Source organism: Pelobates fuscus, chromosome 2 (genome assembly GCF_036172605.1).
Source record: "Pelobates fuscus isolate aPelFus1 chromosome 2, aPelFus1.pri, whole genome shotgun sequence".
Taxonomy (NCBI): Eukaryota; Metazoa; Chordata; class Amphibia; order Anura; family Pelobatidae; genus Pelobates; species Pelobates fuscus.
This window is the reverse complement of record NC_086318.1, coordinates 41,651,421-41,668,975: the sequence shown is the minus strand read 5'-3', so window position 1 is coordinate 41,668,975 and position 17,555 is coordinate 41,651,421. Positions and strand designations below refer to the sequence as shown.

General features: G+C 42.0%; 1 protein-coding gene across 1 annotated transcript in view; it reads left to right on the top strand.

Annotated features, from left to right (window-relative positions):
• The window catches only part of KLHL29 (kelch like family member 29), an 830,662-nt gene that overhangs the window by 795,236 nt on the left and 17,871 nt on the right, over window positions 1-17,555 (top strand). The gene's annotated exons all lie outside the window — the stretch shown is intronic.

Genomic DNA, 17,555 nt, shown 5'->3' with positions numbered 1-17,555 from the left:
CTCATCATACTCAGTCGAATAGCTCCTGGTGGGGAAAACAGAATTCTCATCTCCGGATTCATCACCATCAGCAACACCAGACATTGGGGACATTGGAGATATTTGCAGCTGCTGCCATTAATGTAAGTACACTGTCAATATGGAGAGGAACAGGAAACACAGAATCACACATAACGCCCGTTACGGGGTCTGTATTCAGAAATGCGAATCCCCTAAATGCTAACAAATACTATAAAAATACCTAAATATTTCTGCAAAATATGAACAAATAGATATTTAACGCCATAATTGTATGTGCTAGTGAAGAGGGGTTAATAAACAATATATGAGTTCCAGGCAGATATACTGAATTAAGATGTCCTTGTTTGATATCAATATTGAGTACAGTTCAGTCCATGCATGGTCAGTGCAAAAAAGGGAGGAGCTTATAGCAACGATATCTCGGAAGCTAAAACGGAGGCACTCCGCTCCAGTGTACAGCTCAATACAACCATGTGGACTTCTAAATGTAATGTTATTTTTCTGACCTAATAAATACAGATTTGTTAAATATATGGGAGGATGTAGACTTAATAGTTAAATTCCGGGGAAGTGACAGTTCCCCTTTAAGTTATTTAAAATAAATCAGAAAACTGTAGTTTAAATAATTCAACGATGTAATTTTTAACATAATTATATTTTATGATTTCATGAAATATGAATCAGAACTGTGAGGCACATTATTTCCAAACTCAATCAACGGAATGAAAGTATTATAGCTGATTTATTTCAAATTTCCTGCACTTTTCATTTCCTGTGTCCACTAAGAGCAATCAGCCTTGACGGTCTGAAACAGAGAGTATGAAAATTATTATTAACTCACTGATGGCTCTTCTTAACTTTTATTATTATTATTTTTTATTTATTTTTTTGCTCTTAAAGGGACATTGAAGTGGTCTAGGTCTCCTTAACCCAGCAATTGTAAGTATTGAAGTTTTTAATAAACTCAAACTTTAGGACCACTAGAAGGACTTCCGGTCGTTAGGTGATTTTTGGTCGCCTAACTGACACTGAACGTGTCAGTTAGGCGACCGGAAGTCCTTGCTATGCAATAGGACATCCGGCGTCATGTAAAACCTCATAGGAAAGCATTATACATGCTTTCCTATGGGGGAAATACTAATGCGAGCGCAGCCATTGCTGGTTCTGGTAGGGTGTCACCATGAGAATGGACAGGTCCGCCCATTAAAAAGGCATGACAGCCTGTTTGGCTGCTGACACGCTCTCTGCACAGTCCTACTGCCAGCTGCGCTGTTCAAGCGCGTCTGATATTACGCTCACGCTGTGCTGCCCAGCTACTGGACACCAGGAAACTAAAGCAGGATGGCAGGACAGGACCTTGAAATTGGGACTGTACTGCTAAATGCAGGACTATTGGGATAGATAGTAATGTGCATTGTATAACAAAGATGTACAAAATGATCTGTACCTGTGCACTTTCCCCAGCCGGTTTGAAATGTTGGGAGGTATGTAGCCCAATCAGTATTCTGATTGTTAGCTTGGCACTGTAAGATAGTCGGGATCCAGCTACGGTTACACAGGATATTATTGACAGACAGAAAATGCACAGTTGAAAACAAACCAATGATAGCCTGCCACATGCAGACTTTTAGGGGCAAAAAAATTAGAAGTATGCACGTTAGATGACTTTGACATGCATCTCTGAACATATGTGCTCTTTGTATGAACAGAACTTTAAAGTATTACTGTATTTTTAGTTCTTGCCATTGCTATTATTCTCCTGATACTTCTCTTCCTGAACGTGCCGCGGAATGCGCTGACGCAGGATGTTATCACTATCCTTTTTACTCTTTTACTTATAGGTCACTACTGTGTGTCCCTAGTGAAAGTCATCCTACAAACATACCATAGGCAGTGAAAGATGTATTGAAGGGATATAGCCTCTTCGTTAACCCCTTCATAGAAATATAGAATGTCACGCCAGATAAGAACCATTCGGCCCATCTAGTCTGCCCATTTTTTTTATTTTTAAATACTTACATTAGTCCCTGGCCTTATCTAATAGTCAGGACAGCCTTATGCTTATCCCACACATGTAGTGATGTCCCGAACGGTTCGCTGGCGAATAGTTCCTGGCGAACATAGCTTGTTCGCGTTCGCCACGGATGGCGAACATATGCGATGTTCGGTCCGCTCCCTATTCGTCATCATTGAGTAAACTTTGACCCTGTACCTCACAGTCAGCAGACACATTCCAGCCAATCAGCAGCAGACCCTCCCACCTCCTAGACAGCATACAATTTAGATTAATTCTGAAGCTGCATTGATTTTTTTTTATTATTATTTTTTTGTGTTTATTATACATTACCCTCCATAGCCAGTAACCTGTGTTTATTATACATTTCCCCCCCATAGCCAGTAACCTGTGCTTATTATACATTATCCCCCCACAACCAGTAACCTGTGTTTATTATACATTATCCCCTCATAGCCAGTAACCTGTGTTTATTATACATTATCCTCCCATAGCCAGTAACCTGTGTTTATTATACATTATCCTCCCATAGCCAGTAACCTGTGTTTATTATACATTATCCTCCCATAGCCAGTAACCTGCACTTGTTATACATTATCCTCCCATAGCCAGTAACCTGTGTTTATTATACATTATCCCTCCCATAGCCAGTAATCTGTGTTTATTATACATTATCCCCCCACAACCAGTAACCTGTGTTTATTATACATTACCCCCCCATAGCCAGTAACCTGTGCTTATTATACATTATACTCCCATAGCCAGTAACCTGTGTAAAATACACATTATCCCTCCCATAGCCAGTAACCTGTGTTTATTATAAATTATCATTCCCATAGCCAGTAACCTGTGTTTATTATACATTATCCTCCCATAGCCAGTAACCTGCACTTGTTATACATTATCCTCCCATAGCCAGTAACCTGTGTTTATTATACATTATCCCCCCATAGCCAGTAACCTGTGTTTATTATACATTATCCCCCACAGTCATTTATCGTTGGACCTAGGCAGCATGATGTCTTAGACCGTCCCAGAGAGTGAGTGAGTGAGTGAATAATATAATATATATGTTCAGAAACATATTAGTAATATATGTAAATCGGGTTCATGCAAAGAGGGTGAAAAGGTATTAAAGAAAAACACACTTATTGCATCAAATTTACAAAGCCAAACTTTTAAAAGCTTTCCTCATTTCTTTCTCGGGATGAGGAATATATCGGTTGTAGACTGAGGATTTCCATCTGCCCAATCTTTTAATAATATGCACTGGAGTGTCAGTGTTGAAGGAGACCGAAGCTGCCCCTATTCTAAATGAAAGACCCTAGACATGGATACAACCTAATCTTCGGAGTAGTGTTCTGATGTAGAAGATGAATTTAGCCGTAGTCAGAGGGATTCAGTGAGAGTAGTGGTGAAATGTGTGTGGCATGACTGAGTGTGGGTAAGTAAGAGTCAAGTATTTTAACTGGGCACTAGTTCTAGGTGGGATAAAGTGGTATAGCGGATGGATGAGTAGTTTGGTTCGTTTTAAAGGTTTGTAGAGAAAGTATATAGTGATCATGATTTTTAGCGATATCCAATATTTTTAAGGTGGTCCCAGTGCCACCACTCATATCTGGTGTCACAATAGCTTGCATTTAAAAAAAACAAAAACTTTTTTGACTGTAATATAATAGCAGTCAGTTTCCTTCACACGTGTGCGTTTCAGGGCCTGCCAGGGCACAGTGTCACACCAGTGCAACTCATATCTGGTGTAACAGTAGTGTACATTTAAAAAAAAAAAAATACACGGGGCTTGTTGTCAACTTTCGGGGACCCTTGGTGTTGTACGTGGCTGGGTGGAGGAAGAGACCTTCAATGACATCAGTGAGGACAAGGAACGGGACATGGCTAGCTTGGTATCCAACCTTGTTCAAATGGGGAGTTTGCGGTTGTGCAAATGGACTGTTTGCAGTTGTTTGCGGTGCGTTAAACGGGGAGTTTGGTCTGTCACTGGGAAGCGGGCGTAACCCTTACACTACCTGATCGATACAACATAATACCTGATGTTTTAAAGCACGTTATTCCAAACAATTTAGGAATGTTAGGTGATTTATGCCCTTTATTGATTAAAACCAGACTCTGCGGGGCGGGGCCGGGCCGCCGAGCCGACTGGACGCCATCCGCTTGGGCTCCAGCTCTGAGCTCGTGGAAAGGGCTCAAAATGAAGATGAAACTAGCCGCATTATCGGAGCCCTCACTGCCGCTGTATGGAGGGTGACGCCAGCATCAGCCCGATGCCCGTGAGTGACACACCGGGCACCGGGTTCACAGAAACGGCCGTTCTCGGCCCGCACACAGCCACACAGCCGTTCTCGGCCCGCACACAGCCTTGTACGGCCACGGTGTGACACGCTCCACTGGGACAGGAGGGGCCGCATAAACAAAGCCTCCAGGCATGGGGTGATACCCCGGCTCGGGGCACGGCCCCGCTCCCCCCCCCCCCCCGGCCGGTGGGGGTTACCCCGGCATCACGGCGGCGGCCCGCAGGGTGGCGGGAAATCCCGCGCTCGGCCCATGCCGCTCGCCTACACTAGCTGCAAGAAAAACAGCCTGCTAGCAGATATGGACAACTCTAATGAGGAATACAGGGACGCATGCAACCATCTGAGGTGGCACCACAGCCCACGTTGAGTCCCAACTATAACAACTGCGGATGAGAATCCTACCCAATACACTACCCATTCCCTCCTGGAGCCCGGGTAAGAGACATATGCACCTACAACAGCACATACCAGGCCGGGATACCGCGGGCCCCCCGCGGTGGCAGACCCACGGATGCCCGCCCTCAGGTGACCGGTGTGTCGGCACGGAGCCGGCCAGGCCCTTTGGACTTGGTGGGGATCCAGAGGACTTTGCCCCTGATTCAGTGAGCCCTGTGGGACCGGAAGGCGCATGACCCTCCGGCGGACCGGTGGCCGGGGGGCGCGCACTGGTACCAAGTATGTGACCGGAACCAGGCGAGGCATGGAATGGCTGGGGCCTAGGGGTGGACCTGGGAGAGCCGGGGAGGTGCAGGGGACGGGTGACCTGAGGATTCTACGTGGGGGGGGGATCAGCTGGACTGCCCAAGTAACCGAGTGCCCACGGCACCAAGGATCTACCCACCGACGGACTGGAGTCTGCCCAGGGTGGGGGCACAAGAGGGTGACCCATTGCGGAGATGCCCGCGGGTGTGAATGGCCCATCTTAACTGGACAACATAAAGGACTCATCCTGCTGAAAGCTCAGATGCTGAGGACAACACTGCTCCTGTCTTATTTAAAGTTTTATTATTATTTTTTCTTTCATAAGCATTCATTAATTGACATAACCAATTGTAGACGACTGTTATGGATCACTGAAATTAATATATGCGTTAGTCGTGTTTAACCTGTTTTTGATCATTTTAAATATAACGTTTTGAGACTGACATACATGGTGACATAATTTGACTAAACTGTGTGCTGTAGGCTTAGTTATTTTCTGCTATGTATTTAAATAATACGCTATACCATGAAACTGTAAAGCTACATATTATCCTTGATGCACATATTTGCCTTCCCTGATGTATGTAAAAATTACGCAAAAAGTGCACTGTTCCTCATGGCACATACCTGCTAAACTTCTACTCGATATTAAGCTTATGTTTCTTTACTTTTTTTTACTCTCACGCTAAACTTGTTAGCAATACTATGAAACGTCTAATTAACTAAAAAATGTGCAAGTTATTTTTATGCCACAACTATGTCTATCACTCTATGAACACCGCGCTTGTTTGAGCTGTTGTGGCTATACAAGCAATGTTGTAATCTCCTATGCACAACGAAAATAAAGAATTACAAAAAAACCAGACTCTGCATCAACTATGTAATTTTCCATGGGAGTTTTGCCATGGATCCCCCTCCGGCATGCTACAGTCCAGGTGTTAGTCCCCTTGAAACAACTTTTCCATCACTATTGTGGCCAGAAAGAGTCCCTGTGGGTTTTAAAATTCGCCTGCCTATTGAAGTCTATGGCGGTTCGCCCGGTTCGCTCGTTCGCGAACATTTGCGGAAGTTCGCGTTCGCCGTTCGCGACATCACTACACACATGCTTAAACTCCTTTACTGTGTTAACCTCTACCACTTCAGCTGGAAGGCTATTCCAAACATCCACTACCCTCTCAGTAAAGTAATACTTCCTGTTATTATTTTTAAACCTTTGCCCCTCTAATTTAAGACTATGTCCTCTTCACTATCAGGCAGTTTGTTTTAAATAAATATTATCACTGAAGCATTTATTTAAAACATGAGGTGCATAGCTAGTGCATAAATGCAGTATAAAATAGCAATTCCGTCCATAAATTTGAATGCTTAATTTGTCTTTTACGGGGTTTGAAATAATTTAGCAGGTCAGCAGAAATACTATTTTTGGTACTTGCAGTAGGTATGACAAAAATAAGTAGATAAGAATAGCCAAATGGTTATGGGTATTAATAATAAGCCCAATGTTATTTTTATAAAGCTGAGTTTCTAAAAATGCTAACTTGTTACCAGCAAGGCCCCTCCAGCCCAGCCATCAACCCCCAGGTCCTTCTCTCTTACCGCTGTCATGAGGCTGACTCTGCATATTACTGATTACACCCCACTGTTGCTGGATTTTCAGACAATCCTTTCTTAAAGGTTCCTCCAAGCACCATGACCACTTCACTGATTTGAAGTGGTCATGGTGCCTGCTGTCTGTATGCGCAGCGATTGGCTATTAAACGCTGAACATACAGAGTTTAACCCCCTTCTGCTGTACCTCTGTGCTGTGTAATTTTATTCTTAAAAAAAAAAAAAAAAAAAGTGTCGACAGACCAGCACCGCAAGGGTTTCTCTCTAACCAAAAACAGTGGTTAATGAAATATTTTTTGGATGGAGTAACCCTTAAGGATGGGATATAAGGCCAGTCTAGTTCCTTTATATACTGCCATCTACAGCATTAATATTGCGTAGGTAAAGGGTTAAATTCTGCTGCAATGGAAACAATGTGTCACACAATGTAGCACTATGTTATCTACTTATTTGCTTTATTTTGAAATAGTTTGTTTTATTTTGGAGAGGTGGACTGGACAGAAGAAACCTGCCATGATTATTCTGGAGAGCGCCACGAACGCCACGTGGGAATCCAGACTCCTTCTCACGTTCTTCAAGCAACATCAATTACGTTCTCAATGCATTATGTTTGCGAAATTATGCAGTCTGTGCTCTGTATTCCCCATCCTAATAATACATTATTAGCAATAACTCTCCTTAATTAATCTTGCTGTAGCTATTATTGTGTCTTTATTATCGTGATTATATTTGCTATTTTTATTAAGGAAAATCCTTGCAACCTGATTATCATCTTTTTTTAATTCGCTCCAGCCCACTCTACCACCCATGCTAACTGACACATCCAGGCACAGATCGGCAACGTGTGCTTCATCAACATCTCCAGGTTTCAGACTACATTTTGTTCTGCTTGCTTTATATATTTATTTTGCTTAACTTGTTTGTTTGTTAATTTATCTTGTTTTTTTTTTTTTTAAATGTATTATTTTGTCAAGAGCCCAAGCCATTTCATCCTTCTTGCGTCCAAGCTTTCTCGTAGCTCGAGTGAAAATTTGTTAGTGACAATGCTGTGACCGAACACAGAGGAGCGCAACTGGAAACCTTATTTTTTTCCGTTCCAGTGTACAATCACGGTGACAAAGTACAGGCAAGAGAAGTTAGGATTAATTAAAAGGTATCGATGTTCACTGCGTATTTCTAGAGCAGGTGCTCTTCCGTTTCATCTTCTGCACCTGACTTGCAGTGACATCTACTGACAGTGGGGAAGAATAGATTTTAGATCCTTGCAATTTTCTGCTCAATGGTTTGCGAGAAGCGTGAAATGGGATAGCTGTTCCACCCAAATAATTCTCTTAAATTAACATTTTCTTACTTTCTTTTTTTTTTTTTTTTAAGAGTACTTGTACAAAGTGGTTTAATACAAAGACACAAATGTGTTTTAGCTGTTACCTCGAAGGTCCTTATTTTGTCAGTTAATTTAGAGCAAGTTAAACTACGTGTATATTTATATATACAATACATATCATATAGAGGGATAACAAATTCAATATCTATTCAACAGCTGACTATTGTCTAATGCAGGGGCACCCAAAATGTATGATACTTTGTCATTCTAAAGCAGGCCTGCACAACCTGCAGCCCTCTAGATGTTTCAAACTACAATTACCATGATCCCCTGGCTTTCAGCCATGATTCCCTGGCTATCTGTTTCATTCCAAAAAACATGGGCGTTGGCCAGAGGCATAACTACAAACCACGGGGCCCCGGTGCAAAAATTGCCCTGGGGTCCCCCCATACATCCACCTCCTCCACCCCCCCAAATGTCTACTTCCCCCCTTCCCATAAGTGCACCCCCATCCCCACACACACATGCAGACAAACAGATGCACATACAGACACACACACACATATACACACACACACACAGAGACACATATATACAGACACACATACACAAACACACACACATAAAAACACACACACATATAAAGACACATACATACACACATACACTAACACACACATGCAAAATGTTTAAGTCACCCTCCTGTTTCCTACCTTTTAGGTGCAGGAGGGTGACTTTCCCTGGGGTCTAGTGGCTCAGGCTGATGGGAGTCAGAGTTCCCACTCTGACTCCCTCCTCTCCTTCCTCTTTCCCCACGGCTCTTTATGATTGCTGGGAGGAAGTGACTGGGGTCATCACAGTCAACATCAGTCAACTCTGCAGCGCTTTTACAGTGCGACCGGGCCCCCTGGATATTCATTGCCATTGAGTGGCCCTAATGGCATGGGCCACCCAGTTTGCCCCTGAACACGGAGCCCCGGCGGTTATACCGTACGGGCCGGGGCCACGTTACACAGCCGACGGGCACAGTCGCAGCTGCGACCGTGGTAGTTCCGCCATTGGCGTTGCCTATCTGTTTCAATAAATGAATCATGGGCATTGGCTATCTGGCTATGTGTTTCATTCAAAGAATCATGGGCGTTGTCGTTTAAAAACATCCCGTTCTAAAGCATCATGGGAGTTGTAGTTCTATAACATCTGGGGATCTATCTTTTGGGCACCCCTAATTTAATAGAATTTCAGCACTGGTGAATGTCAACCTAATTCAACAATCATCATGAGTAGCATAGTACATGAGCCTTGTTTAAAAAAAAAAGTATATTATATAAAAAAAAATAACTATAAGAAAATATATAAACATACACAGTGATTATTCACATAATAAAACTGGAATACAATATAGTAACTAGAACGAAGTTTGCTCAGCTCAGGCTGCGTGATTTATGGATTACGATGACATCACCAACTCTCCTGTGAAGTAGATTACTGTGAATATTTGTAAAACTTTTTTTTTTTTTTTTTTGCCACAAATGTATAGATTATCGAATATTATTGCCAATACCTTGGCACCATGTAATTTTTTTTCATGACTCATTCATTTTAAAGTATCGCTCATGACACAAAAAACTATTTGAACAATGACATATTTTTCCAATTCAATGGCAAGCTTTAGCAAAGCTTTCACAATTGTTTATTTACCCGTCCTACGCTTTTTTTTTTTACATTTTCCAAAAATTCCAGATTTTAATAGAAATTTACTGGCTGTCAATCAGACAACATGTCCTGTTACTTCCTGGTTTGATTAGCTCAGTGGAAGAGTCTGCAATTGCCCAGAGCATCTGACTTGCAAATACTTTTCATTGAGCAGCATTGGGAAGTCTGTGATTGGACAGCCATAGAAGGTCTGGGCGGGGTTAGAAGGGGAGGGTTTGGAAAGGCAGCAGACTAATGAAATGCAAGTTATTTTTAGATCTACCCCCAATTAAAAAATGCATAATTACTCCCAAGCAGAGAGGGATGGAGACACCAAAGATGGCGGAAGCCCCTGGCCCACTACCACGCGGCCTGCAACTCCCGCAGCTCGAACCAGCAGAACCAAGCACTGGTCGGATAGCTGCCCTGAAAGCCATGATAGGCAGATTATGGTCCATTATGAGCAGCAACACACGGCAAACAAAAGCCACACGAGAGCGCACTAAAAAGAGACCAGGGGGGCTCCCTAAGGCCAGAAAGAAATCCCGCACTCACCTGACTGCAGCAGAGCGACGAACACGGCGTCGGCAATGCTACCGGCGGAGGAGGCAGGCAGCGGACACTCGTACTGCACAAAGCTCCCGCAGAGTGCCCTGTACCACTGCACGAACATCAGTCCTAAGCCACACAACCAAACCACTGCAGAGCTGACAGCAAGCCACCCCCATACTGGACAACTCTGTATACCCGGTGGGCATCGGCTAAATGGAAACAACCCGAATGAAGAGTGGAGCTGGGGTCCTGTACCTACAGCCTACACCATGCAGGACATTGCAATGCCCACCTTCAGCAGGTGTCCAGTTAATATTGGTATTGGTATTGATATTAATATTAATATCCATAATTTTGCCTAGCCGTTTGTTTGTCTGTCAGCCTAGTTTAGTTTAACTTGACATACACAAGCCTGTACGCGCTCAGTGATAAATCCTGTGCCGACCCATAGGCGACGCACCCCAACCTGTACTACTTACACGTGCATAATCTGTCTTAAGCGGTAAACCCCTGCATGTATCAGGATCTTGTTTAAGTGCAATTTCAGCCGGTTCACTGCTCAATCCTCTGCCATTTAGGAGTTAAATCCCTTTGTTGATGAACCCTAGTCACACCTCCCTGCATGTGACTTGCACAGCCTTCCATAAACACTTCCTGTAAAGAGAGCCCTATTTAGGCTTTCTTTATTGCAAGTTCTGTTTAATTAAGATTTTCTTATCCCCTGCTATGTTAATAGCTTGCTAGACCCTGCAAGAGCCTCCTGTATGTGATTAAAGTCCAATTTAGAGATTGAGATACAATTTATTTAAGGTAAATTACATCTGTTTGAAAGTGAAACCTGTTTTTTTTTTTCATGCAGGCTCTGTCAATCATAGCCAGGGGAGGTGTGGCTAGGGCTGCACAAACAGAAACAAAGTGATTTAACTCCTAAATGACAGCGAATTGAGCAGTGAAATTGCAGGGGAATGATCTATACACTAAAACTGCTTTATTTAGCTAAAGTAATTTAGGTGACTATAGTGTCCCTTTAGCCTATAGTGTTCCTGTAACCACACGTGCACAACCAAAATAAAGAATTTTTAAAAATAATTTAAAAAAAAAATGCATAATTAAATGTATGTAAGTTTTCATTTGGCTTATATCTACTAAACAGTGATTTGTATTTATTTTCCATTTGGGATTAACCTATGTAATGTAAAAACAGTTTCCATTTACTTTCCCTTTAAATGATTCCACATGGTCATTGGCGATGGCTGATGTTATATACATGATCTAGTCCAGCAAACAATGGCATATAAAACCTGTATGACATTAAGGTGCACTGTAGGTAAATGCTACATCTCAATGAAGTGGTTATAGTGTATGTGGTCTCCTGGCACTCTCCTTCAGCTCAGTGTTAAAAGGTTTTTAATGTTTTTATGCTAAACAAGAGTCCCCAACAGCCCATCCTGTCTGTGCTGCTTGGGCTAACGAGAAAGCATTAGCCTGAGAAGCAATGGGTGGCTGTGATTGGCTGAGAGTGTCATTAAGACTTTTATAGTGCTAATTCATGGTATGAATTGGTTTGGTTAGACGGTAGTGTGCCGATTTGTGCTACAATGTAATTACAGGACCCACCATTGTGACATGCTAAAAGAACTAAACTGGCTGTCGCTGGAATCCAGACGCACCCTTCATCTTTCCAGCCTTGTGTTTAAGAGCTTTTCTGGGAAACTCCCACCCTACCTGAACGCAATGCTTTCCCCGGCTGTTCCCACTTCCTACAACCTCCGATCCAGTACCAACACTTTACTTAGTCTACCTCAATATAAAAAGAAAGCAGCCCGATCCTCCTTCTCCTACAGAGCAACGCATTTGTGGAATGACCTCCCGCACAAATTAAAATCTTCCCTAAGCTTAAAGTCCTTTAAGAGATCCTTCTCTACATACCTCAAAACAGAATGTACCTGTCATGGTTGATTATATATTTCCTACCTGTTCTATGTTAAATGTTGTATATATTGTATATTAATTTTGTATTTTATTGTACACTAACTGTAACAATGCAATGATTTGTGGACCCAGGACATACTTGAAAACGAGAGAAATCTCAATGTATCATTCCTGGTAAAATATTTTATAAATAAATAAATAAATAAATCTCTGCCTTAGACAGTGGGACATGGCTTTGGGTGGCCAGGGACCATTTTTTTTTTTTAGGGATAAAATGAATGGCGAAACAATATGTGAAATACTCCAGGGACTATTACCAATTCAGTGAGGTGAAAGGTTTACTTTGACTAGTGTCTGTTTAATTCACTGGTAGGGACAGTGCCATGGGACTCCTGCAACTATAACCAATTCATGGAGATGAAATGGCTATAGTGCATACAGTGTTTCTTTAACTTCAAGCTTGTTCAAAATAAAACGGTTAAGGAATTGTAAACGTAAACTGTCATTCTATTGGTTAATGCCCAACATTCTTTTTGAATTCCCTAAACATCTCTCAGCAGAGTAACAACTGGAAAATTAAAACAAGTACGAGAAAATTAGAGAGTTATGAATATTCAATAAACTTATCCACGTTTATTGGTGATCAAAGATTATATGCGTATAGCTGAAGCTGTGTCGAAGGTAGATTTCTGTTTTGATTTTGTGACTGGGTGGCTTGCAAGATTGATGTGCTTGTCAACTAGAGGTCATCGCGTTGGAACGTAGTTATGGTAGAAACCATTGTGTATGCTTAGTGAAAGTCATTACATTTAATGTCTGCTCTAAAATGCTCGCGGAGTTAGTTGATTTTTCTGTGATCTCTTATCAGCAGACATGTGTCCACATATCAAAATCCTTATTACACATAGAGTACGAGCCAGATTTAGCAATGACTAGGAACATGATTTCTATGGAAATGAAGAATAAAACTAGATTGAATTGGGATTTCTTTTGTCCTCCTAGTTAGAAAAAATAAATAAAAGAGTAATGGAAATAAAATTTTGTCTGATGAGCCACAATGACATGACATTTTTGGAATTCGCTCTGTAAAGATCATTTTGCTCGTTGCCCCTCGACTGCTCTACTAGGTAGAATACCTTATTCTGTGTTTACATAGATGCTTTGGAAAACTTCCAGATTAGCATTAAATTTGATTTATTGAAGACATGACATATCAACTCAATATCCAGACGAAGGTCAACATGCGAAATTTAAGAACTGTTTAGTTTGTTTTTGCCTCCTGTATAAAGGTTTCTTGCACTATAGATTATTTAACATTTTCATGCGGTAGACAACTGTTTTTCAAATCCCCGTTTATCATGTTACCGTTGTTGCAATGAACAAGGCAGTTGGTAAACTGTATCTTCTAAAATGCCAACGTCGTACCTACTTCAGTATAATTCTTGATATTCTTCTGGGATCAATAATCTTTATAACATACGCCGGATAAATCTATTATTTTAAAACCATAAACCAACCAGTGTAATTAAAATGGTGTCATTCCTAGCAAATACTGTCTTACTGATGAGTGGTAGGTCCAGTAGTACAAAGCGGGCAATGGGGCCACGGATTGCTCATAAATGTGCATGACTGCTCTGTGTACGAGCGAGGTTAACATCGCATGTACTGTAACTGCAATTGTCCTCTAAAGGCCGAGATAATAGCTGGTTTGTAAAATGACGTTTCATTATGTGACAGTAGCATTCTTACCTTGTACATCGAGTTCCAGGCAAGATAATAGGACTGAGCATTTATTAGAAACCAGTCTGATTTCAGAAAGAGTAACTTTGTGCACTGTTACAGACACGGAAAGCTGCGTGTTAAAGATCAGAGCAAATGTGTACCAAAGAAGCGAGGACTGATGAATTTTAAATGTGTGGAAATAAGAAAGGAAAACAGCGAATGGAGGAGAATTACACAGCCTCATTTCTGTCTTCATTGCTGGAACGCTGAGCATCGTGGAGAGAATATAAATCTGCTTAGGGACCTGCTCTGTCTGACCGGCCAAAATACTGTACAATAAAAGGCATATTCTCCAAAGAGGAGTGGTGTCATTCCTTGTCGTCAGCTACAGGGCCATGTAAAAGCTACTTCTAACTCTGTGTGATTTAAAAAACAAAAAACAAAGTATCAAACTGGAAAAAATATAAAGGAGAAAATTTTAATATATCATGTTCCAGTCTTTCGATGTCAGAGATCGTGAGAATAAATGTTATAAACTGGAGTGATCTTTGCAAATAAATACTAGCTTCAAATGTTCCTGTAACCCTATGGAACAAGCGCCGCTTAGTGGAATGGGGCTTGACAGAGCTAGGAGGCATGCATTGGGGGAAGGCCCCCTTGGATTGGGAGTTGGAATGTTAAGGGGTTGGCCCAGTATAAAAAGCCATTTTAGAATTAGGCACTTTTAATTTGCTTACCTGGCCTAATTTGTCCCTCCCTCCCATGTAAAAGGGGTGTTAGCTCCCGTTTGGTCACAGCGGCGGGGCTAAAGAAAAAAAAGTTCGGGGACAAACAGGCTCTGGGTTAGTGTAAAAAGAATAGGGTAGTTAGATTGCTGGTGAAGAGCTTGGTTAAACGGTTCGTTATGAACATAGGTAGGTTTTTATCTTGGTGGTGGCTCAGAACCTGGTGGGTGGTAGGGGTATCCGTGTATGCCGGTCGGGGTCATCCTGGTCCCTGATGGTCTGCTGCATGGTGGCCGTCGAAGCATGGCGGACATCGCAAGTCTCCACAGCGACCCTGCCGACTCTAAGATGGCGGACGCACTCACACCTGCACCACAAGGCACACTGCATCACCCTACTGACAAACCCGGCTACATAAGCGGCTCATTGATCTCACTAGAAGCTATCTTTGCCAGATTTTGGGCTAAGCTGAGGGCACACATGGCTACCCCCACATCCTCATCCACAAAGCCGGCAAAGCAGAATCGGAAGACAGAGCGGGGAAAGCCCCCTCTGGGTAATCACACCATGCACACTCCTGTCTCCCACCAAGGGTTTGCCTAGGAAACACCGTCCACACAAGCAGAGGCCCGCCGGCCTGACCCGGCGCCACACCATCAGGACCTCGCGCAATCCCACTCGTGAGAAGGACTCGGACTCGCAGAGCACCCAAGTCCGTGGCTCAGTGGTGTTGGCCCCTACAAAAATCCAGGGCTGGAGGGAAGCCACCCCCAGACTTTGTCTAACCGCCCTCACACTCGATGTGTCCCAAAGAGGAAGACACTCTCTTTCAAAGCCACTATGCGGTGTGGGCTGAAAGTCTCTGAAGGACTATCACGCTGACTGGCAATACAGAGTTACCCTACTCCTAGCCTGCTCTGACTTCTCTACCGGGGCACCCAGCGGAAAATATATGTTGATTAGCACATAAGCCGTTTTAGCACACTCGCTAATTGCTTATCTGCACTTGTCATAGCTACATAATCAGACGACCCAGTTTGAATTTCTTATGTTTTCCCTCTATGTCCCTCCTCTGATTATCTCCTGTTTAGCTATTATAAAACTATGGATGTCCTCCATAGCCACGGGTCCCAAACAGTTCACAATGTGCAATTTAGCATGACGTGCTAGGCTATAGATCCAAGCATTAGATCCAAGCATGACCTATTATGGGTATTCTCTCCTGCTCTAAATCACTATGTCTAATCCGTTCCTGTAGTTACCCTGCATGCCATGATATTGTTTACCTTGTCTTACTTATTAGCTTGTACCTGCTGTCGGGGCAATACAAGCATGTTTGTAACTCTAAGCACTGCAAAAATAATAAATGATAAAAAAATAAAAAGCGACCAACCTGATTTTTGCACGATTACTTTTTAATAGGATAACATGTTATAAACATGTAATTGTTTAAGGATTCTGATTTTCATAACTGAACCATACATACATACGTATACATAAACTCTCTCCTACTACCTATAGTTAATATTTTACACTTATACAGATGGATATAACATGCAACTATATGAAAAAAATGCACTCTTAATTGACTGATATATCTTGATGATCTTTTTTTTATTATTCGTTATTTTTCGCAGGCAACTTGGTGATAGACATTGCGTATAATATAATCATCAGAGCAAAACATTCCGGGTAACAATATACATGCATTTGTTAGGGTATCATTGTTGACTGCGGATTTTATTTTAAATGATAAAGAAGCTCGTTACCACCGTATAAATGCCTCAAGTGTTTGCCTTAATATCTGTAGGTAGAGAAGAAAAACTCACAGGCACTCCAAATTCAAGCCGCAGGCAGTTTTATTGTAGCAGAATGCAATGCAACGTTTCGACCGGAAATAAATAAAACAATAAAACTGCCTGTGGCTTGAATTTGGAGTGCCTGTGAGTTTTTCTTCTAAGCCTATTGTTCTGGGATTGCTGGTCCTTTTCTGGAGCACCCTTGGCCGATGGGAATGAGTGCGGTTCTCACCATTTACTCTGCTTAATATCTGTAGGTGTCTAAGGCATATATGGCCTTGTGTTAACAAGAAACGGAAGGGTAAGTGGTGTGCATCTAGAGTGGACTGGGTGCCATGTGAATACAGCTCCACAGATTTGAGTGGATGTATGTTGGTACTAGCACGGAGCTGGGGGGGGGGGGGGGGGTAGGTGGTAGAGAAGGAGCTAGTGTACCTGAGGTTATCTCTGTCATGGCCCGCTTAGGCCTCAAAGGTAGCAGCAGTGGGTAAGGACCTTCCCTGCAAAATAGTGCATAGCTTAGTACATAACGTGGTACTTAAATGGTGCATAAACAAAAGAAAATTCAACATTAAACTGTAAACTTATGCTTCGTCAGATATGCATATGTAAGAGGCTGACTCCATGGGGAGCATGGTCCCTAAAATATAAAAAGGGTAAAACTCAAAAAAGGATAAACCGTGTTCTGATGTTGAATGAGGAGGAAGCGTGTCGGACCCCAGTGGTATTTGATACCCTTTGATGACAATATGGCGTTTTTCGTGCCGGGCTATCCGAGCTCAGGTAGCCTGCGACTGTTGCGGTTGAGAGCTAGCTCCGCCCCCCCTTCTTGACGATCTTTTATTTGGACAGTATTACCCTCCATATCATATTTTATTATTATTATTTTTTTACTACTTTTATCCTTTTTTTTTTTTTTATTCAATATACTCTTGGTATAATAATTCTGACATACACCAAATAAGTGTTTTATCCCAGAAAATACTGCTAAAATGTACCCAACAATTCTTTCATCACCAATCCTGTTTGTACAAGGAGTCAAGCAAATATATTTTGTAAAATCATAATCTAAATTGAGATCTGTTTTTATATATTTTATATATTTTCTTTGTCAAATATAATGTCCTCGTTGTATGTTTTTCTTTTTTTATATGA